A 25266-nucleotide genomic window follows, 5' to 3' on the forward strand; every position below is an offset into this window, starting at 1 on the left:
TGTGATTTTATTGCTTGCAAATCATTCTTACATTAGTCTTACGCTGTTACAACTTCACTCTGCTTTTCCAGATAAGCTTTTTGCTTTCTGCATACTTAAATAGTAACTCTAATTATCCTTACTTGATTGCCCTCCCCTTGCAAAGCCTTTCCACAGTATCATCTGCAGTGAATTCTTCATCCTACTTAGATTTTAAAAAGCCCAAGATACATCATATTCTTTAATTTTAATAAAAGCATAGAGGTGTGGTTTTTATAAAAACACACATACTGGGTTCCGTCTTCAGATATGTTTTTTCCATAAACACAGCGAGAAGGGCAGGTTACTGATGTTTACATTGGTAATAGTTACAGTACAGAACAGTGCCTAGCAATAAAGTCAATTAAAAAAAAAAAAGAAAAAAAAAAGACTATTGATGTGGTATCAGATCAGCAAAGAAAAGTTCAGTTCATTGTCTAAAAATATTGCTTCTTTTGCAAACTATGCTTATAAGAGTTTTCTGGATTTATTTCCAACCACAGTCACAGAAAACACTTTATACTTCTAGTTCATAGGTACACAGAAGCTACATGAGGCTACAGAGTAGCTACAATTCATGATATTTAATGCATTAACTCAGGTAATACATTCAAAGAAATGCACGTTACAGATGCCAAAAACACAGCAATAAAATTTGAGTCAAAACTAATGTTTCTTACAAGAATTTTATTAGTCTTTTTGGTCATTTTTATAGAGATTTTGCTATTTTGATTACTGACGACGTATTTTGGTTTAATTATAATGGTCTTTGGTAATATCATGTGTTGTTAAAGTTGCCTGACATTTCCCATTATGAATTCTCTTTTTAGCTCCTTATAACTTCAACAAACCAAAGTATATCTACTGAGAGCTGACATCTTGCATGCCACTTAGCAAAAGTAGCGATACATACAGTTCAATCTCCCAAGACCTCATACTGCTGCCCTGAGGCATGAGATCTTCCCTTCCTCCTCCTACCTTGCTCACTAAGCAACAAAGTTTCCTACAGACAGTGACTGCCTTTATCATGCAATCCTGATTTTGATCCTCCAGCGCAGATTTGTTCTTTTGCACTAAGACTTTATGTGGAAAGAAAAGTTACTATGTGACTGCATACACAACTTTGCATTCAGTTAATCTTCCATCTAGACAATGTTAAATTTAGCATTTCTTTACTGATGTGCTTGGCTCTGTAATAGTAATTTACATTTTTATGTATGTGTGTAATAACATACAGGAAAAAGAGGCAACACAGGTGTACCACAACCATATTGCAGTGTCTTCTTGAGTTCAGCTTGTAAGCTGCATTCTTTCAGCACCTACTGCTGCAAAAGTTACTTTAGCAATACGTGGTAAGAGTCTGGCAGAAGTGACTATCCCTCAAAGAAGACTTTGGCAGAGAAGGACAGGAAAGAAAAACAAGAGGTCCAGTTGTAACTGTGACTTTCAGGTCTGTTTCTGTCAAAGTAGTATCAAAAAGTGCTTGGAAAAACAAAACACAGTCTTGAGGCCCTGAATGCTCGCAGAGGGCTTCTATTATAAGGAATGCACTACTTCATTAAATAAAACCAACCAACCAACCACACACAGTAGTCCATCTTTGAGCCAAAGACTTTTCTTAGGAAATGTGACATTCAGCCAAGAAAAAAGCTACTCTCTCATCTTCTCCATTCCTCTCCACATAGTATACACCACTGAAGACTGGTGGTGCTTTATCTACCACCACCTCAAAAGCACAACAAAGTACCACAGTCACTCCTGAACCAGCTGGTTTCACCTACAGCACCGACGAGAAAGCAGGACAGCAGGATACTGGTTCTACAAGCTCTGGCACGTCAATCAACAGGGCTGACCTGACCAAACTAATCAACTGGGAATAAAATTCTGCTGCTGTGCACATTCAGCACCAGGATACATTGAGAAGCAGCCTGGCTGAAGAAGGCAAGACTGTTTGCCAGTTTAGTTTCCCATAAGGAGGCTAGCTCAAAATCTTGGAACTGCCCAAGATGATGACAGAGGGGGTCATGAGGGCAAGTTCAGAACACCTGCAATACAGCCTCTGGTCCAAATAGACAAGAAAGCATATCTGTGTTCTGGACAGGGTTTTATTTTCCTTTCATCTTCTCCAGATTGATGACTTTGAAAGGAACGCGTGCCTTGGGACCTACAGTAGACATGTCCCATTGTGATTTATGCTTTACTCTGCTATAAGCCACAGCTCTGATAAAAGCAGAAGTAAACGTATCGATTCTGCTGGCTGGGTCCAGCCGCAAGGACTGAACCTGCACTGGAGTCAGCACCAGGAGGCCAGAGATGGCTCCTCATCGGAGCTGAACAGCTCCGAAACATTGCAAGGAGAATAACTGAGACAGATCCACAGTGACCTTCACAAAAATCTTCACAAAGTTGGCTGTGATTTAAGAGAAAGTTATATGGGTAACAAATGTATTAACAGGTTGAACACTTTCTCAAAGCAAATACTTCATATTAACCAAAGCCTTTAAATTATTTTTTTTTTCAGCAAGTCTTAGCATTCCTATCAGGACTGAAGTGTAACTGAAGAACAATTGATGTCACCAGATCATAAGCAAACACAGGTGAGGATGCCTAGCCTTTCAGCAGCAAAGTAACCCTCTGTCAGTCTACTCAAGACCAAACCACAAGAATATTCAGAATATTACTGGAAGAATAATTCTGTTTGAAGCTCAGTAAGCAACGCCTACGTTTTTTATGTGAAGTAATTTGATTCTATTTTTATCCATTAAAGAACATTTGGATTAACAGATTGAAAAAGTTCATTCACGGCTTTATATCTCTACGACTGTTACAAACACTCCCCCCTGCTGCCCATATAATTAACCAAATCAAGGCAGAAATTACATTTACATAAGTCTTGAAAATATTTAAAAATCATCATTAACATGTGTGATTTCATCTTATTTTACTTATGAGTCCAAAGTTGTATCCTGAATGCCATTTCTACAGAAGTTGAGTGCCAAATATTACGAAGTTCCAATTTTACTGTCTATTTAAAAATATCCTGACAGCATTCAGGCAAATTAAATTTAAAATTAAACTTAAAGCAAAGCCTTTGCATGCCACCGTAATATTTCAGGCAACGATTTCAAGAAAGGAAAGGCAGAAAACAGACTGTGCATATACTATAGTTCAAAATAGATTCCTCATGTCAAATGGCATAATTTTTCCTTTTTTTGCCATTAAAGAGTTATTTTAAGTCTTCTGCTGAATATATTTACATTCATAATGAAACTTCTTCAGTGGTTCTTTCTGAATTACTCTATATGCTTTAACACTGCATACACTAATAGTGTACACATATATACAAATCCACACATAAATATATGTACTCATGCACACAATATTCATGCAAAAAGAATTATTGGAAGTTTTTGACTGGATGCTACCCCCTGTAAATATGTTAAATGTGAATAGTGCTCATAGCTGGGTTCATTAACTAAAAACGTTGCTGTTGTCTGCACAATTCGTGTTGCTCTCAGAAGAATGGATGACATGTAAAATGCTAATTTACAGACTCAGTTCTTTTCAATTTACCATCAGGATGTCTCTCCACTAGGAAAATCAGTGGTCGCTTACTACAATCCTCATGGAATAACTTGAGCCAAGACCTCATCAGCACCTAAAGATAAAACTCTGTAGGCAGTCTTCTCCAAGAAAAAGAAGAGGAAAGGAAAAAAAAAACTACCAAAAAAAAAAGAAAACGAAAGGTTTTGAATGAGCTCCAAACACATTTTCTGACATGTTGTCATGGAAAAATGGTATCCCAAAAGCCACAGTCCACTGTGATTGACAAATGTCCCATCTTCCAAGAGAAGAGGCATTATACATAGAGTAGCAGCTAATGCCATTGTAGATAACTCTTCTCACAATTTCAGCTGCTCATCACCTTTTTCTTCTTCAGTCCTTTTCCTAAAATCCCTAGCTCTAGAGCATCTGCAATCTGAGAAATCCGCTCACATCCAGTCTGGGAGCTACTCTGAACTCCCACACCAAGCATGGAATTTCACTTTATCAATTAAGTTTGGACCTCATGTCCCCATTATAGGTTGATGCAGCACTTCGTAAACAGATACAGTTAGGATATTTACTTCAAAACCACGTTACTTCTCCAGACTAAAACACTAGCACTGGTATAGCCATTATTCCCTAAAACGTTCCAGGACTGCACTCTACCATAGCTGTACCAGCTGCCTCTTCTTTAAATATCTATCACACCCAACTACTTCAGAGGCCATAAATAGTAATTTATTGCTATTACAATGTATTATGCTTACAAATAATCACATTATTTATGTCTTTAAATTTCAGAGCAGGTTCTTCAGTTGTTTCATTTCCCTTTCACAGATACAGCACCTTTCCACAGGGCCTTACCACCTCCCTGTCAACAGGGCTCCCAACCCCTTGGTGTACAAACTATTTTGGTTTCAAAGATCTATTCTACACAGGGTAAGTTTTTAGTAGCAACTTAATGCCTTCAAATTCTTTTCTGTAACCTCTGTGTTAGTTTATCAGAGCAGTCATTAAGCCTGGGCACTTTGAGGCTGATGGGTATATCTAAGCTAGCCCACCTCGAGCTAATTGTGTTCAATTTAACATTCTCCAAGCACTGGCAGTCCTCATTCAAGCCAAGTGTGAAAGTTTTTAAATTAGCTTTCACAGTTTGATTCACAGACAGCAAATGCAAAATGGCACAGGATTAATTTTTTCCCTAACAACACAGTGCAACAAAATCACCCAAAGGCTATTTTAGTTCATTTGCTTTAACTATTAGGGAAGATTCACAGCTCAGAGAATGCTCCAACAGAGACAAAAGCTCCAGAGGACTTCCAAAGCTTAATATTGCCCCCATTAATTAAAGTACCATACATTTGTACAGCCTTTCCACTTTGTCACTAGATGTTAAAATGGAAGTCTAGACCATTTAAGACAAGCCACACTGATTATTGCTTAAAAGATTAACATATCAATACATTTTTCTCATTTTTATTACAGATCACATTTTTTAATATTTAATAAAGTCTGGCATTGGACTGTAAAATGGGCTATATAGAAATCCACGATTTTCTTGGGAAGTACAAATCTTTCCTTCACATGTAACCTGACAATGTCTCTTCTGATGAGTGGGCCTTCAATTGCCAAGATACAAGTCAAAAAGGAAGCTAGAATATTGAATTACCTATTGCAAAAATGATTAGGTAACTCCCACCAAAAAATGGCAGAGTGGGATGGAAATTTAGCTTTTGTGGCACTTCTCATTTTCCCACCAATTACCACGAGGCACATACACCGAGTTTACATGGTCAACTTTCCGAACATGCAAAGTCTCTTCAACAAAACTTTCAAGTACACAAATTCCCCTTTGAGTAAGTACAGAGGGTGTGTATCAGCTGCAGCATTGATAAATAGAAAAGTTCAACACATACAAAACCTGATGAAATACTCTACACTCAGTCTTCAGAAGAAAATCATTTATCCAATTTAAGAGGCAAACTAAAATCTCCACTAAGAATTTAGCTCATCTTATCAAAGTACAAATCAGAATATTAGATAAACCCCCATTCTTACAATGTGGTACATGCATACTAGACTGCACTACTGCAGCCTTAAGCATCAGAAGAAATAATGTACAGTGAGATCAAAGTCTGCTAACTTCAATGGGAGTCTTTCTATTATCTTCAGAAGCTTTTACATAAGGTCCAAACCTCATAACCACTCTTTAATTCAAATTATTTCTAATACTCTAACAACTAATAATTCTAATCTAATCTAATAACCGTATCAATAGTGGTAACTCACACCACAGATGGGAACTATCTTAAGGTATAAAAAGTATTTATAGTGAAATTTAAAAAAAAGAATTTGCATGCACAGATGGACTCCAGCTTCATACTTCAGATTCCAGATTTGATATAGCCTAGGATGTGCAAGTCATCTGACAAACTATAAAGTCAAAGACCCATCTGTAAATGTCAAAATGTTAGTCACTGAGGTGGATATAATTTAGGTACTTCTTGATAGGATTCAGAATACTAATCTCAAATATCAACCTAGTTTTACAAATATTTTCTATTTTGTGTCAAGAAGTTACATATTTGCACTACAGTGATCATAAATATCACCTTATTTTGTAAAAAGAAGCCTCCTTCATGGTAGCTTTGCAAGCAAAGGACATGAGGAAATCCGTATTTGTTAAGATTTTAAAACAGAATCTACATTGTCTGTTTAGTGAAAAATATTTACAGGTTATTTAAAAAAAAAAATCTCGCAACTCCTTCTTCAAGCCAATTCCAGTATTATGCAAAACTCCAGACAAGTCGCTAAGACCCAACACAAACGCATCACTGTCTGTCAGCAGGCAGTAAGAGGCAAGAGGATAACCTTCACACACAGGATCACTACAAGACCACACACAAGATCCACGAACTAGCTTAGTTTCAGTGATACTAAAATTTGATGAGTTTGCATTTAAAATCTCCAGTTACAGTAAGAATCATCTACACATAAAGCTAGGTAATAGGAATGCAGCTTGTGTGAATATAACTAAGTCAGACCCTGAACTAGCCAAGGTAAGGCTGTGAAGAGTGAGCACTGACAGCGGTGGGCAGGCTCGCACAGCCTCCTTGAAACCTGGGCTGTCACAGCTGGCACATGAGCAGTACTGCTGCTGTCCAGATTAAAGTTAACTTCGGTACAGCTACAAAAGCCAGAACTGCAACTCTACATGGTAATGAAGAACAATTTGGATATGTCTTTATATTCATTTCATGAAATCTGTTCTGATGATGCTTCGGTAATAGAATACTTAGATGAAATTTCATTGATTTAAATATATCAGAAAATCTAAGTTAACACATACAAAATACAGAACTGAGAAAAGAGATTATTTTTTAAAAAACCTACTTTGCTAAAGACTTTAGACCATTAGATCTTGCATGTAACTGCACACAATATGAATCCTTAAGACAAACAATCATGAAATTTTACAGCCTTGAATATAATCCAGCCCACTATGCGTGCAACTTCTTTTGTGGTAAGTACAACTCAAATGTTCTCTGAATTAACTTCCAAAACTTATAAGGCTTTATCAGCTCAGATAGTAAACAACTACAGGTTATTTGAGAGCTAAACTTCTCAGAAACTGCAAAAGAGACACAATCCAATTGTTATTGAAAGTAATGAATACACTTTTCTGGTCACCTCACGTCAGGTGCTAACAGATATCGGAATCACTAAACAACACATTCACATGAGACATCATATGTTTGTGAATATTTATGCTTAAGAAACTTTGAATTCTATCCAAATGTAAATGCCACAGTATAACTGATCAGTCATGATCATGAAAGTCTTCCAGAATATTCTCATTTCCAAAACAAACTGACAGTGAAAAATTCAGGTTTTGGTTAAAGTGAATTGTCAATGGATTATTGGCAATGCCGGAGCAGGGACAAAGCATTCAATAGGAATGGAAAACAGCCTCAGTATAAACAAGCCCACATAGGATGACTGTATAACACTTTGCAAATAGTAAGCAGTAAATGTATAGGCTATCCAGTTGTTAAGTGAGGTACAGAACATAATTAACACATTTTAGATACCAGAATTCTGACATTCAAAGTAGAGCATATAAATGACAGAAGCAGCATGTCTAAATTTCTTGTGGTCATTTGAAAGTCTCAGCTAGTACATTTCAACTTATGGAAATCCACATGTATTTTAATTCTGAATAACTAATTAATGCTGATCTCTACTGAACACATGAAAATATCTACGTGCTGATGAAAGATACTCCCCTTAAAAATACTGATTCCATCTGAAAAGCAACATGCACTCTAGACCAGCACAAAACACAGGCATTCCCCTTCTATGGTTACTGATAAAACAGCTGCAAGCATCTGCAAAGAAAGATTTTTTTTTTTTTTTCCCTCCAGCACAGATATTGGCATTAGTTGGAGGTAAAGAACATGCAGTTTCAGCACGATCTTGGTTATTCTTTGGGGATCTTAGTGGATAAAAATGATTCCTGATATTAAGGACTGAGGACCAAAGCAACTTGCTTGCATCTGAAAGCCATTATGAAGCTCACTAAAGGCAGCAAGCACAATATACTGTACACTTGCATATACGTTTCATCTGTTTTGGTGGGGTTTTTTTCTTATTACACTGATTTTATATTTGGATCCTTCAGCTCTTCAGATGGGTCTTGTTTTTTGCTCTTCTCTGTGCACACTAAGATAGGGACCTGATAGGGACCAGCAGGGACCTTGTTTGTGACAGGCATTCTCTGCAGAAAAAACACAAGTGCATTCAGATCTATCTTCAGACAGTAACCCCAGCTCAAAATTATTTCTGACCAAAATGGCTTCTAGAATTTTTCTTTTCTACTAAGTATCAAGTGAACTTAAATTATAATCTTTAGACAAAAAACTGCCTTTGAGCTACACACCCACTGTCCCAAGTGGGCCAGGGAATATTCTAGGACCACCAAGTGCATTTCTTTAACAGAGAAGAGGGAGCACTGCTGAAGATGAGGAAGGTAAGATAGGAGAAGATGCTGCAGGCCCGGAGTCCTCAGAGTGCCTGAAATTAACTGTTGGCAGACAATTGTTGGGGTTTCCCACATAACTTCTTACCAACATAAAACATTCCCATGTAAAAGTTCATAGTGCTAATCATAACCATAACATCTCCTTTTAAACACATTTTGGCTGTTTCAAAATAACGTGACATTGATACTTCTCATTTATTTTTTTCCTGTTGAACTCCTGTTTTGAAAAAAGTGCAGCTTATACCCTTTCTGAAGCTTTTTTTCCCCACGTCCAACTTGAAAGCTCACTTTTGGCCTCACAACGACAAAGCTAGGTCTCTGTCCAAACACACACCATAAAAGCTCATTCCTTCCTTTCTCACGCTTCAGTCACAATGTGTCCCATTTCCTTCCTAACATCCCCTCTCAAAAATTTTTTAATATTTTTTAACAGAAATGTCTTTTCAGCTGCTAAACAAGAGAGACCCAACAAACAACAGTGTGGCATGCATAGGAGACGAGTAAGGCTTGCCCTTTCGACAGCAATGAGCTGCCCATGGAAATGCAGCCTCAGCTGTTAAAAAGATACCCTATATAAAGAAATATTGAGCATAATCAGGTCCCACCAAAGCGTGAACCACTAGTAGTAGTTTCGTGTACTTAGATGCATAAATATGCATTTCAGTGACAAGTTTTAAAATAAACATCTGGAACATCAGTTCAGTGCATATACATGCACATTTTATAGATTTGACTAAAAAAGCAGACAAACTGACATGAGCAAAAGTTATACCTGTTTCCACAGCAACGCAGTTCCTTGAGGTAAAGGGGAAGTAAGGCTAACTGCTAGGGATTGACACTATTTTACCTTTTTGCATTTGGCAGGAATTGATACTACAAGAGAGACATTAGATACAGCAAAGAGGCCTTGCAGGGGTAAAAACTGCTAAACACATGCTCAAAAAAGTAGCAAAATAATGTCACTGCTTCAATATATTACTTTATATATTGACTAGATGGTCTATATACTTGTGTATATATATATAAAAGCCTGTATCTACTTAAGACAGTCTTCAACTGGCAATCCGTAACTCAAAAAGCAAGTGCTGGTTAAACTCAATGCTACCAAAGAAAGAGTTAACACGCAAATCATCGGTTTAATGCAGTTTCTGATCTGTAACAGCATGGAACAAACAACTTCAAAACAGCTATGCTGGGGCAGAGCTGTGCCAATTTATACTAGATCCAGGATCTGTCCCAGTGTATAGTTCCTTCATTCACTCCATTAAATCATGTTTGCCAGAAACGACATAGTACTAATGGGTGCATAAAGCTATTCTGCACCTGTTGATTACCAAGGGCATCTGTGCAAACACAATGAAATGGAAAGAAGTGAAGCAAGGAACCCTACCGTTAGAAATAAATCTAAATCAATACAAATAAAACTTAAGCACTTGGCATGTATGGCTGACTTCCTGCTAACTATAAATGTTTTTATAAATGTTTTATAAATGTTTTACAAGGCATGTTTTTAGCCCAATACTACCTAACAATGTTTAAATAAATCAGTTTATATCTCACCAAACAATATTCTTTGCATTTAACTGTCCTAATGCAAAACAAAGTCAATCTTCAAGTGGCAAATGCTCAAGATGAATGAACATGTTGAGTTTAAGAAAAGTTTGCGTTTCTTTCAAGGAACTACACAGCTACTTCTGTTTTCTCACTAGGTTCAGTGTTGTTTTATTTTGATGGCTCAGAGAGAATCACCAGTCCTGGTAGAAAACCTTCAGCTCTGCTTTGTGTTACTCCTATTTCCGAGACAACCAGTACGAAGCAACAGTACAAATCCAAGAAGTGGAATTTCCACAAGATGTTATACTTGCATGAGTAGCTGTTACTGCCAGCTGCAGCAGCCAGAATTATCAATTTACTCACTGCACAAATTTTAGAAAGCATGATATAAAAGTGAAGGCAGCCTTATCATTACCTGCTTGTTTTCATTTCAGAAAGCTGCTTCCCCTTACCTTCTTTAAGCATCTACTAACACTTTTTTTATTGCAGTTCATCTTGAAAATTAATCATCATAAATTTAAAAACATTTTCTTGCAAATCTGTCAGGTTTGTAGTGCTATTTCATTTATTACAAGACCACATGATGCATCAGAGCTCTGTATTTGAACATGACATATTTTCACTTTGTTTTGATACCACATTTGAAAATTGTTCCTATCAATCTTTCACTGGAGCCAAAACTTAACTGTCTTGTTCACTGAAACATTAAATGCCAAGTCACACAGATGAATAAAAGCATTTGCAAGATGCAAACATTTGCAAAAGTTTCCTGTAGAAAGGGTCTATAGAACAGAATCCACAGAAGTGAATCGAGTCCACAGTCAGTACCAAAACCAATTATTCCTAATCATTTTGGTCATCAGATCACACTGAAAGTTAAAAGATTTCATAAACAGCCTGATCTTTAAGAATAATTCTGGAAGTGTTTACAGTTCTGATTTCCAAAAAGTATTACAACTTCTATACATTTGCCAGACTCAGCTTATGCATTGTTTAAGATCCATGATTTTCTACATCATTCACTAGCGAGGAGTAAAAAACCCAAACAAACAGGCCATATACTTACATTCCCCATAATGCATCATTTTCTCACTACACAGTGGCAGCAAACAGGCACATCCAATACTGTATTACTTTCTTCTCTCATTCATGATGATGTCACACACAGGTTCTTTGATTCTGAAAAAGAAGCATTTCCCAGGTTCTAAGGATAGAGGTACCCCAACCAATCCATCATGCTTTGTGTGCTAATGATAGACTCATGCATAAGAGGCACCAGAAGCAGTCAGAGGCAGCAGGCATGAAAAGGAGTGAATCAACTGTCAAGGGTTGTGATCTGAAGGACTGCAAGGCTGTGATTAGAATTTTCAATCAGGACTTCCACAATTCATCACGCTACAAGGAAAGGGGGGGACATATTTCTTCATCAGCCCTTTCTGCTATTGGCATAGCAAGTTCTAGGGCATTAAAAAAAGGAAATCTTAACATCTTACGCTTACAACCAGGTACTCTTCAGGGAGAGGAGAGTAAAACATTTTCTGGGACTGCATAGCTACTTCTTTTTGTCTGCATACTCAAAACTGAAACAAGATTATTTGCAGCACAGCCTTTCAGCTGATGAAAAAGAATACACAGCTCTTCCTCTCTCTCCTCTTGCAGATATACTTATAGACACCCGAGCAAGAAGTAGTCCTGGCAACCTTTGACTGTTGTCTTTAGGGATATGAAAAGGAATAAAACCCACCAGGAATCCTTCACCAGACTTTGCAAACACACCGTGAAACTTCAGAAAATAAAAAGGCAGAGCTCTTCACAAGTAAAGTCTTCTCACAACCTGTATGAAATCACCTACAGCACTTGACAGGCAGCATCTAGTCACATTTTCAAAATGTAAAAAGGACCACCAAGTTGACTGAGTGCGTAAGTTCAGAGTAATCAAACACACAGCCTAACTTTGTTTTTCTTACAGTATTTGTTTGCCTTGGTACTACCTCCACTGACTTGCCAAAGAAAAGTCAATCCCACAACTCAACAGCCTCAAACAGGACTTGGAGCTGGGCTGGTTCTGTAGCTCTCCTACAGCCTGCCTTGTGAAACCACGAGAAAGTCACAAAAGCTTTTCAAATATTTTGCTGCTTCTTTCCTCCCCGTCCTCACCTATGAAATATAGTAACTCTGTCTCTCTGAACACAAATTTTGCAAGAACTTATTCACAAAGGGGACTGCTGCCTCAGAAAGCAAGTCTTCAAAAAAATACCAGCCCAGCAATTAGGAACTGGGTATTGGTGACTTGAACGAAATGCCACAGGGAACAAGTGGTCTGTCTGTATCAACAATCACTGCAGAGTCTTTGTCTCAAAATCTAGATTCAAGTGACAGCCCAGGCAGATTAGACATTTATTGAAATATATGAATGAAGCGTTCTTTTAAAAGGCAATTTTCATGTTAAACTATGAATAATGAACAGTAAAGACAGTTCTTATTTGCATAATTAATGTTTCAGTTATTGATATTCCTTCAGAGGGTCACTAGCCTTTTTCTCCAAGTTAATTAATTAATAAAGCAACTCCTTTTATGTAGGTAATTGTAATCACTTTAATACTCAAAGGCGTGTAAAATATCTGGCACTTTTTTTTTTAATGTTTCAACCCTAGTGACACAACGATTATTTGCATAAATGTAAACACTGAATGGGTCCATTTAACTCCCGACTAGAAAGAAATCCTTTGAAACTAACAGGTAAGAAATACATAAATTATGGAGAAACATGGCAATATGGGCAAGACCACCTTTTGTCCTTATATCACAACTATCATATCTTCCTTAACGCAAATCTCAGCTTCGAGACAATATACTGCTAATGGTGCAAATCTGTCCTCACATTTAGCTGAAGATTGCAAGCAGAAAGCTTTAAATGCTCAACATTTTACAGGTAATACAGAACTTTTTCTTTTTCCATTAAGAAATACAGAAACAAATCGTGCATACAGAAGCCTGATCCTACAAAAACCTGTTACAGAAAGACTTATTGCCCATGGTAAGTCTTAACTTAAGTCAGGTGAGACAGTTAATTTGCTCAGTAGTCAGAGCTTACAGGCAGCTGCAGCAGATCAGGCATCATGCAAAATTCAAGGTGGAAAGGTCTACTGAATGCAGTGCTTGAAGAAGATAGGAAAGCTAAGAGGTTATAGTAGTTATGAAAACTTTTTTCCCCTCCCTCTTTAGAGACAGTACTGAGTGACCAGGTTCAGTACAATATTATGAATATCTTGATCCAGAAGTTAATTTAAAAGCTACACAGCCTGTCTGTGAGCTATTGTCCCACAAGTCAATTACTACAGCTTCTTGTCTGTAAATCTCAGTCTTGCTCCATTCAGAATCCATCCAAAAAGCTACAGCAAAAACCATTTTAGTGGCCCCTTTCATCGCATCTCTCCTTGATGTAGGAGAATGAATACCAGGATTACCATTTTTATCACACATAATATCCTTAAGCCACTAATAATTTGTACTCATCCCATTTCTGACCCTGTTTATCTACATCACCACACTTTCCTGCCAAACAAGCATCTTCATGGGGGGGTGGGTTCCAGACTGCCCTCCTAAAGCACTCCTACACAGTTCTCCAAAGCCAATTCTTTGTTGTTAAAATTTCACCTCAAATACATCTTTTATGGTGTGATTTAATGAAAGAGAAAAAAGGGATAGAAGATGTTGGTATCTGAGTACTGACACCACAGACTAGGTGATAACCAGAGTCCCATCATTCCGGTATTTCCTCCTCAGAAAACCGCTACTGTCTCTACTATCAAGCATTGCTAAAACATAATTCAGGGGGGTGGGAGGTGTCTGTTTTATACAGTGCCTAGCACCACTGGGGGAAACTGAAGGGAAGGAGGGCCCCAATCCACCTGCACAGTTCTGGGGAATGGGATGGCAATATAGATAATAAATGCTATTATTTGTATTACGCACTCATCTGCACCATATCAGCTGCTAAAACCTTGCAAATATTCCAGACATCATCAAGAACCATTTCAACCTGTTTTCAGGCTGTAAATCTCAAATCTGATCTCCACCTAAAAGATTATGACAAAATGTGAAATAACCTAAATATTGAAAGTCATTTCACAGAAAATGGAAATAGATACTGTAGGAAAAACACATTCCAGACTTGCAGATTCTCTCTTTTCTGTAATCCTTATCCACAGTGTTTCAGGGGACTATTTGATCTCTTTCTCAGAAAGCACACCTCAGTATTTTTAACTGCTGCAGATCTTTTTACCCAGCAGTTGGTTGTATATTCAACTGGTTGTTCTAGCAAATGGTATTCAAAACATGCACAAGTAAGGAATGCAGCCACTAAGTAGATTATGAATAAAACACTCAGGTATTCTTTTCTGTATTTCTCAGTAATTACTCACAGCCAAGGAGCATAATAGAGACCTGCTTCTTCAGTGTCTCACTTCTAAAGGATCGATGTGGTGCGAACACAAGCACTACAGGACTTAATAGCAAGTTCTAACTGCTTCTCACAAGACAAGAGTCTCCTCGACAGCTTTCTCCCAGGCATTGAGGAGCTAGCTAAATAGCTATTAGTGTATATTCGTGTCTTTTTGTCAAAATCATACCTAATAAACACAGAGAACCTACAATGGACAGATCCAAGAGAAGATATAAACGAAATTCTAGATTAACAAAGCTCCCTTAAATCAATTTAGTAATTTAATCTCCAGGGATAACAATTTGGCTTGCAGTGGTGGGCTAAATAATGCAGTTCAACACATTAAGAATAGATCTGTATTCAGACTGAATGGACTGTTAGCTCCGAAAAAAGACAGGAGGGAAAAGAAATGCTGAAGTAGCTCTGTTTCCTGCCCACAGTACACTTTCTCTTCTTCATCTTCCAAAAGTATAATAATCATACATCTATCACATCTATCACAATATCTTGCTCATTTCCTGCAAAATCTGTGTCTTAATGGGTGTCATCAAAAGAAATACCAAGTCATCTGGATGCAGCACGTGTAACATGCATAAAACATCCAGAACTCAGTGTCATTAAAAAGTGGGGCTTCTCCTTTGCCATCCAGCCACTGCAATAGTAAGGGCTGTTTTTATCATTTCATACTGCAGATATCTTCACTTCCCCAGAGTGCACTTAGCAGCAAGCCTGGAAATTTCTCCTCTGACGAAGAGGCAAGTCACCTTTCCTCTCTCTGTAGTCGCACTTTCAGCCATGTGCTTTTCCATGAGACAGTGAAAAGTTTCTCTATTGTCAGCACTGAAAGCTTCTCTTAAATTAGTTCTGGGGGGTTTTTTTGCACGTAGCCACATTTTCATCAAATTTTAGTTCATACATTTTATGAAACTGTTTGAAAAACTCAGGATTTAGGTTAGAAAAAGAGCATGAAATGTAGGCTAGGCTACAGCGGGCTTTCTAGGGAATACCCCACTAAAGCAATCTCATGATAGGTAAGGTATCTTTCTTGCTGTAAAAGCAATGATTGTTGAGCACAGATTTTCAGTGGGCTCTGGAGGTTTAAAGTCTTAGAAAGACCTAATTTCATTCAAAACTATCTGCTTGCTTCCTCTGGATTTTATACCTGTATGAGTTCAGATGGAATATAGAATTGGGCAAAAGAAGTGATGATACATTGTTAGCAAAAAACTTTGGTTGAATTTTCTGTATCTTATAAAAATCATGTAATGCTGTCAGGTTTGCTATAGAGTATGTATTGTTTTGTCGACCTAAAAAGGATTTTTTTTTCTCCCAGATTAAAGCCAGCACTTCAATGTAAGAAAAAAAAAATTGTTACTAAATGGACAAAGTTCAGCTGGAGAGGGAGAGAAATGTAAAATTACATTTCTATTGCATCAAAGTGGGCAATGAAAACTTTAATGTATCTGTTCCTATCTCAGGCATACCTATGAGTATTTTAAAGCAGAGATGTAATATTCCTCCAATGTTTTTACTCCTATTTTTGCTCTAGTTGAGTTATAATTTGTACCCCAAAAAGGATCCATTTTTACAGATATTCATACCACCTGCCCTATTCCAAAGAGATAGGATTCGCTAGCCAAGTAGCATTCCAGTTTAAACATTCTGCAGTATCAACATCCTGAACATAGTTAAAAACTTCGCAGCTGTATATATTAACTAGACAGACAACAAAGAATTTCTAACACCCTGCATTTCAATTCTTCATATAGCTGCTTTTGTGATGAAAACCCTGTAAGTGAAAGGATTCCAGACTCATCCTTCGTGCTGCCTTTTCAGGACATGCTGAACATCACAAGCTTCACAAAGACTGTGTGCAGTGTGGATGTCAAAACACACTCTAGTGCTTTTAGTTGGGTTTGTTTTTTTTTTTTCTTTCTCAAGAACTATTTCGACTTGTATGTATGACCTCTACAGCTTAACTGACAACTATTCAGTGCATCAGTTACAAAAAACCAGCCATTCTCATTTCCTTTATGCTCCTCCTCAAAGAAATAAATCAGTATCTTGACTGATTGAAACACTTAACTGCCAGTCATTTTGCTTTGTCCCTTCACTGCCTCACACCAGCCTGCATGAACTCAAGAGATGCAGAGCAGTGATTAAATTGTAACATGGAGCAGAGAGCAATAACTGAGTGTTAAACAAATAACACACTTTTTCATAATTCAGTAAAATACATTATTTGATTTTGTATGTGTTTTTGTAAGCCAGTCAAAGTAGCAGTGCTTTTTACTCATGCAATAACATTACTGCTTAATGGTAGAAAGCACAGGAGAGCAATACATGGCCTACAAATAAGAGTAAAATGTGCAAGCTTAACAATACAAGTTTATCTTCCTTATGAATTACCTAGGCAGTGCTTTTATTATATGAGAACCATTGTTTCCCAATCTGCAAATTACTTCCTGAATCTATTAACTATAACAGGAGAAATGTATTTTTCAGCCTTACTCTCTTAAAAAAAAAAAAAACAAAAAAAACCCACAATAAATCAGTCTAAGCAGGTGAGCCTAAACTGGCAACAAGGCCAAGGTTTTTCGAGTATGCAATCACTGGCTCCCTATAACACTAAAGGACTCTTTTGAGGGTGGGAGCACAGAGGTGAAAGGATTTAAGTGTAAATTATACAATGATAGTACAATTCTGGAGTATTACCATGCGTGTGAGGGATTATTAAAGATCAGGTAGGATTTTTCTAACCTTACTTCAGACACCTCCAGGGAAACAAATTCTGCAACGCTCTGTAGGAGATCAAGAACAACCTGAGTATATTAAAAGACTCATAGATATAATTCCATGAACTACAAGCTTTCTTTGTAACTCAGATACCTTAAAGTGCACAACACTTCTATCATAGTCCTTGCATTTCATATGTTTTTGAAGGATAACACTTCCACTCACTGACTTAGTATTTGCATGTCTTGAATTCTCTAGTGATGGCCGAGGAAGAGTAATATTATTTTCACATATCTTCCCCCCTCTAAATTCCAACACCACCTCCCAAACTCATTTATCTAAGCAAATGCTTCAGACACATATAGCCATTAAAAACACCATGGTTTTCCTGAATACAGAAGATAGAGGTGGAGGTACTTTTATATGATCCTGAAAACTGAAGTCAACAGTCAATACCAATATTATGTGGCAGAAGATACATTTACTATACTCTTGCTAATGACATACCAATTGCTATGAAAACTCTAATAAGTCACAACTGAATCACCACGGGGTAGTTTGGTAGCATTAGAACTGCAAAGCAAATAGAGATGGCAAGCCATCTGAATCTGCCCAAGTGCTGTGACTACATGTACTGCATTCCTTCTTCAGAAGCTCTTAATTGCTTCCTAAGTGTAAGAGTTCATCAAGCTAGATTCATTTTCCAAGCTCCTCACATTTCAAATCCTCTTGTCACCAAGGCCCAAACACCAGCATAGTTTAAATTCTGCTCTCCCCAGTCAACAGGACTCTTGGTATGAATGACCTTTGCACTCTACCTCACAGGAGTCATCAGCTGTAACACATGGTCTCAAAATATTCACTGTCACATGTGCTGATAGCAGGCAGGTTTTGCTATGGTTGTCTGACTGAAACAACCAGACACAGAGTACCTTAATGAGTACACAATCTGTATACAATATGCTCTTCCAATTACTTCTTAAATCTTTGATCTCAAGGTCAGATATTTCACTGCGAAGTTTGAGCAATTTATTTATGATGCTGCTACGAACAGTAACATTGCTAAATAATTCCCTTTAAATAAGTTACCTATTTAAATTTCCTCTACTCAAAGCTAGGGCAGGAAGCACCACCTATGATTAAGGTTGCCTGGCACTTCCCCCTGTAAGAGTCTCCTTCCAATTGCTTGCAACTTTGCCAGATTTTTAACTGTTCAGGCTACAATTTTACATGTCAAGCGTATCTGCTTCAGGGCAATTTTGAGGACATGAGATAAGAGCAATGAGTTGAATCACTTCCAATATTTAGACTGTATGAAAATAATATGTTTTTACCATGTTAAATAATTATTATGAACTTACATTTGAAAAGTTTTCTGGGTTTTGAAACTGGGAGTAATATTTGGTCCTCATATCATGGATCTGTTTTTCTTGCTAACCCTAAAAAAACCCACAAAACTACCCAAATTATAAAATGACAGACTTTACACTTGTCCAGTGACTCCTCCTTTGTACTACAATCTGTCTACACTGTCACCCCTCTTGCATCCTCCAGAAGGAACTAAAATGTGCATGTACATTCCTATAAACATTGTACCACAAAATGGGCTATCCCTATAATTACTGCTCTGAACTGTAATGACACAAAACACTGGAACCAACAGTGAGAGGTTTGTCTTTCTGTTAAGGCACCCAGCAAGCTGCTGAGTTTGAATGCAGAAGGTACAAAAATCAGACTAGAGAAAAGAGGAATAGACTTTGACGTGAAATCTTGTATCACAAGAACTGGAAAAGAAGAATTTGTTACTGCTGTTTAACGATGGAGGACGTGGGAGATTTAGTCTGGGAGTCAAAAGGCAAAAATGGCTTCAGGGAAGGAGTAGGATTAGAGTGGATGGAGACAGTCATCTGTAAGAGAGGTGCTACATCCAGATAAGGAGCCAGGAGGAAAGGAGACCTAACTCATGGTACCCAGGAAACCGGGATTAAGAACGTGAAGAACATGCATCTCATTTGTCTCTCTATTAAGGGTCACAAAGAACACAGCAGAAACTGCTGTCACAGCTATTCAATTAAACCCAATGGTGTAAGCCTGTCCATAGGAAGGACAAAAAAATTTGTTCTTGACAATGCACATGGATCTCAGCACAATGGGATTTGATGTTACTCTTCCTCCCCAAAACAAAATAGGAGTTCTATTTTATTTACTATGTTAAAAGTAAGATCATTCTACCATTACTGCTGCACCTCTCATTGAACATTGTAAGACAGATTATTTCAAATACTTTATTTCATTAGACAAATTCTCTAAGAAGACATAAATTAGGGCATATGGTTCATAATATTTTCACTTCCTTTCCCTGTAACCCATTTCACCAGTTTTACACTTCATCAATTTAAGCATTATTGCTAATACATAACATTTAAACTCTGTCACAAGAGAAAAAAAAATCCAAATGTCTAATTAGAAAGCTATGATGGCCATTTCAGAAAGTACTGTTACATTTTCTACCTACATCCAATACATATGAAAGCATTGAAGTTAGAAGCAAATGCGGAGCTTACAGGCCTACAGGTTTCTATGCAAAGCAAAAGCTTTTTTACTGCTCGCTTGGGTACAAGGAAAAACTGAATCCCCAGGGTACAGAATGCTGTCTGTAAGATTTACAGCTACACAACGGCATAAAGCATCAAAGGAGAGCATGAGAACGTCTGTTTTACCACAGCATAAACCCAAGGGCAAGTAACATTTTTTATGTTAAGCACAACACATTCCTACAGACAACTGAATCAAGAACAATAATATATGAAAATTATCTAACAGCAGAAAGAACATCTCTGACTAACACCAGAAAAGTTAACTGCTAACATTAGTTAACATCAGAAAAGCTATTTTCTACCTAAACCTGTGTACTGGAATGTGACAACAACTTTTCAAACATCAGCATGTGCCAGAAAATCATGCAAGAGCAAAACAAAAAGAAGAAATGCATGGAAAAGCTTTCACAAAATATGAAGACGACTGAAGTCTCCATTACAATGCACTGTCTGACTTACAGTCGTTGCAAAGATTTACAAGGAACTGTTTTACAAATCTTTGCAAACATACGTGAACTCCACTTCCTCAAAATAAGCAAGATACAGTTCTGTCATATGCTAAGAATTCTTCTACAGCTTGTATTAGTGTCTTAAAAGCATCAGTGATCAATCAGAATTATCACAGGAGGGGATTCAGAATTATGTCAGGTTTTTGAATGCTTAGAAATATGTAAGCCTTTGTACTACAAAATGAATGGCCTGTTCAAAAAAGGATACATAATATATTCATCTGCACATACACATGCTCTTGATAGGGAGAATTAGGCCAGCAGATAACACCTTTGACCAGTTTATTAACAGACCATTACACTGTTTCACAAGTTACTAGTTAAATATACAATTATTCAGCGAAGAGAAAGGGAGGCCCTGCGTAGTAACACATTATACCTATAACAGCAACTGTTTCTTTTCTGTACTGTGACTCTTTCCTAATCTGTTTTTCACGCTGTATTTTTGAAACAATATAGGGTACACTGTAGCGTAGCTTCTAAGGCTACAACAACAAAATGTAATAGGCTTCTTTCACTTCAAAAAGGTAACATGTGAGATAAAAATGTAAAAAGGTAGCATGTGAGATTGGAGGTGTGAGGGTCAATAAGATTGTTCTCTGCATGCCAAAACTCAAGAGTTTCTCATTCCTAAGTGTGGTATACTGTTACAAAACTGTAAGACAGACCCCATTAGTGATTCCTACTTTTATAGAGAAGCTTTTATGTGTCTTATATAATACATATATTACATATATAATATATATTAATATCTTTTCATAAGCTTTAAAACAATCTTTAAAGAAGTGGAGAGAACATCCCTGATTCATTCATGCAAAACAGCTGCATACCACAACCAGACTCTTACGCTCACAAGCATTCAGTTCGCCTGTGCCTAGTTCAATACTCCACAGGTAAGTTAGATCTTCTCCCAGCTGTAGTAGTCATTTACACAGTATTTGCTCCTCAGAATGAGTGACCGTAAGTCCTTGTCGTGGTTTAACCCCAGCCAGCAACTAAACACCAGGCAGCTGCTCACTCACTCCCCGCCCACCCAGTGGGATGGGGGAGAAAATCGGGAAAAGAAGTAAAACCCGTGGATTGAGATAAGTACGGTTTAATAGAACAGAAAAGAAGAAACTAATAATGATAATGATAACACTAATAAAATGACAACAGCAATAATGAAAGGATTGGAATGTACAAATGATGCGCAGTGCAATTGCTCACCACCCGCCGACCGACACCCAGCCAGTCCCCGAGCAGCGAATCCCTGCCCCCCACTTCCCCGTTCCTATACTGGATGGGACGTCCCATGGTATGGAATACACCGTTGGCCAGTTTGGGTCAGGTGCCCTGGCTGTGTCCTGTGCCAACTTCTTGTGCCCCTCCAGCTTTCTCGCTGGCTGGGCATGAGAAGCTGAAAAATCCTTGACATTAGTCTAAACACTACTGAGCAACAACTGAAAACATCAGTGTTATCAACATTCTTCGCATACTGAACTCAAAACATAGCACTGTACCAGCTACTAGGAAGACAGTTAACTCTATCCCAGCTGAAACCAGGACAGTCCTCTAGCTCCAAGCTCTTTTCAGAGCACTGCAGACATACTGAGCTGCTGCACCATGATTAAGAAGTTTCACTCTCACATCACTGCATGGAGGTGCGTTAAGAATCATCACAAGTTATTACTAGCATCTCACCAAAACACTACACTAGCATTTTTCATTTAAAGAAAATTTATTTTAAAAAAGCACTACTACAAGTTGCAAGGCATTTCCATCTCCCATGTCTACTTCTCAAGCTATTACAACGATGAAGAATATATGTAGTAGATTAATATTTAGAACTTCACTCTTCTACTTGCATCATCCTTATAAATTGTTCTCCTATTAATTACTTATTTGATCTCAACATATTAGAACCAGCACAAAAAAATACATTGTTGTCTGTACTGGTCTGTAACCTATGTGCTTGTCTTCTGCTAAAAGCTTCTCTTGAAAGTACTATTATTAATTGTCAAGCATTTGAACTGTTCCTCCAGACATCATCCCCCATACTTTCAAGACAGGCGGACAAGATTTTCTCCACTTTTTGCAACTGAAGTACAAGCTAAAGTACTTCTGAATACACAATTCATTCTATTTAGCACTGTGCTCTCCCTAATGCATCCACTGTAGCCAACTTCTTACAGGAAGCAATTGCTGGAACAATTAGGACTCTCATAAGGACTTAACAAGATTAATATACACTATGTTGTCATGTCTGCATCTCATCTCATGCAGTGATACTAAAATGTTAAGATGCAGTCCAACAGAAGTACGTCAGCAGTAACCAAAACCTGTATAACAATCTTCTGTAACTCTAGGCTGAATTTTTTCACGTTTTATTAATGTGAAAACTAGAGAGCTGTCATGAACTACTTCTATTCTTGTTGATTATAACTTAAGATTATATTGCTCTTTTTACCTAACACCTGCAACATTCATGTCTGAAATGGGAAGCAATCCTCAGAGATCCTGGTTCCAGTCTGTTTGTTTTTTCCAGTTGTCCTAGTTTCAGCTGGGATAGAGTTAACTGTCTTCCTAGTAGCTGGTACAGTGCTATGTTTTGAGTTCAGTATGCGAAGAATGTTGATAACACTGATGTTTTCAGTTGTTGCTCAGTAGTGTTTAGACTAATGTCAAGGATTTTTCAGCTTCTCATGCCCAGCCAGCGAGAAAGCTGGAGGGGCACAAGAAGTTGGCACAGGACACAGCCAGGGCACCTGACCCAAACTGGCCAACGGTGTATTCCATACCATGGGACGTCCCATCCAGTATAGGAACGGGGAAGGGGGGGCGGGGAATCGCCGCTCGGGGACTGGCTGGGTGTCGGTCGGCGGGTGGTGAGCAATTGCACTGCGCATCATTTGTACATTCCAATCCTTTCATTATTGCTGTTGTCATTTTATTAGTGTTATCATTATCATTATTAGTTTCTTCTTTTCTGTTCTATTAAACCGTACTTATCTCCACCCACAAGTTTTACTTCTTTTCCCAATTTTCTCCCCCATCCCACTGGGTGGGCGGGGAGTGAGTGAGCAGCTGCCTGGTGCTTAGTTGCTGGCTGGGGTTAAACCACAACACCAGTATTGTTTGAATACACAACAGTAACCCTACACTGACTTCCAGAATGTTTTTTGGAGAAGAAACCATACGTACTCCAATTTCTTAGAAACCAGCACAATTCCTGGTGGTTTCTTGATGCCTGTTTCTCCTAACAAATCAAACCCTAGACAGTCTTGGAAAAATCCTATGTTAGTCTCTCTCATGAAAATATATGTCCACATATGAAAACGAAATACATTCACCATCATTGAACACAAAAGTACTTATCTTTAATAAATAAATAAATAAATCACTGTGAAGCAGCTAAAGATAATACAGCATAGTCCACCAAAATGAGGGAAAAAACCCTCAGAGGTAGACCATTACAGACATTAAAATTGATATTATAGCTGCATTACTCATTGTCCACATGCAAATTATGTACATACTTCCAGCCACAAAGAAGAAAATCAACACTGTATTCATCAAGAAATGTATTCCTGTGTTATTGGACGCACAAAACAAATGAAATCTACCTGTACTATTTTCCTTCTCTGTACTGTACTTCTTCCCATCTCCACCAAAAAGTTCCATCTAAAAATACTGATTAGCAGAATCAGCCACCCACAATGTTTACGGGTCATCTGCAATCTGCTCTTTGAACCGAAGATGATCTTTGCAATGAAGAACAGTTAATTTTCTACATAGGCTTGAGCAATATTTTGAAGTTTGATGCACATGATCTGCTCCTCTGGATTTCTGCTGTCTGGAAAAAGCAAGGCAGCTAGAGTTCAGTGACTGAGAATAGAATTCTTCTCAACTAAATTTTAGCTGTCAGGACTGGCCATCTTGCATAAGCTAATGAACTAGGCTTCTTCTACAAAGAATGGTGACAGAATCATCCGATGGAGAGTCTTCTCTCTGCCATCTCTTCACCTTATCCAAGAGCCCAACAGAACAAATTATGCAAGAATTCAAAAGGGACAACCACATGTAAGTAGCTTGTTGAATCAACAGTCCTGCCACAAAAAAATGGAGCTGCAAACAGAGAGCTCCTTTATGAAAATCAATTGCTGCTCTTTGTCAAGCCCAAAATCGGGAGTGCTGAAGTCTCAGACCTGCTTTGCGGCTGTGGCAGACTTACTTTTCTAGTGTTGTTTCACAGTATAAAGAGGATTTCATGTCCTCTCCAGGATCATCCTGCACTGAAATCCAGAAACTGAAGCTTGGCACAGTGGGATTCACTCAATAATAATTCTCACTTTTCTCTGAGGATCTGTATGCACCAAAATCAATTAGCATTTGCTACAAACGTAACATAGCAACAGCAGACAAGCCCTCATTTGATGTAAACCAGTGTAGTTCTGATTTTAAAGAACTTTACCAAATTTCATCAGCTGTAATTCTCGCACAGTGCTTTTGAATAGCTCACTCTATCACTAGGGAGTTAAGGATCATAAAATTTGAGTGCCAGGAACAGTAAGTGGTCAATTCCATTTGTTATCCTCTTTAGGACTTCTCAAACATTTTATTTCTCTTGTTTTCAGAAGGAAGAAAAATGGGTCTGAATATATAAAAACTATCACACAGGGATGGTGGGTAGAAAACTGTCCTGAAGCCACAATCTGAGATTTGATTACTTCAGCAGCAACAAAAAACCATTCATAAAATAATCTTTTTTAAACTCACTGACATTTTTTTTTTACTGTTTTTAGACTTGAGCAAACTGCCAACATGCTGTGTGAAGTAGCA

At 37.8% G+C, this 25266-nt stretch overlaps 1 protein-coding gene across 10 annotated transcripts in view; it reads right to left on the minus strand.

Moving 5' to 3' along the window:
* Nucleotides 1-25266, minus strand: part of DAB1 (DAB adaptor protein 1) — a 474713-nt gene that overhangs the window by 134532 nt on the left and 314915 nt on the right. For 7 of the 10 annotated variants that reach the window (XM_052801593.1, XM_052801580.1, XM_052801596.1 and 4 more), the window contains one exon: nt 11226-11338. The exons of the other annotated variants lie outside the window; for them this stretch is intronic. The gene's annotated coding sequence lies outside the window, so the exon portion shown is untranslated. The remainder of the gene's footprint in view (nt 1-11225; nt 11339-25266) is intronic. 10 annotated transcript variants of the gene reach the window in all.

The sequence above is a fragment of the Harpia harpyja genome, chromosome 11 (genome assembly GCF_026419915.1).
Source record: "Harpia harpyja isolate bHarHar1 chromosome 11, bHarHar1 primary haplotype, whole genome shotgun sequence".
Lineage (NCBI taxonomy): Eukaryota > Metazoa > Chordata > Aves > Accipitriformes > Accipitridae > Harpia > Harpia harpyja.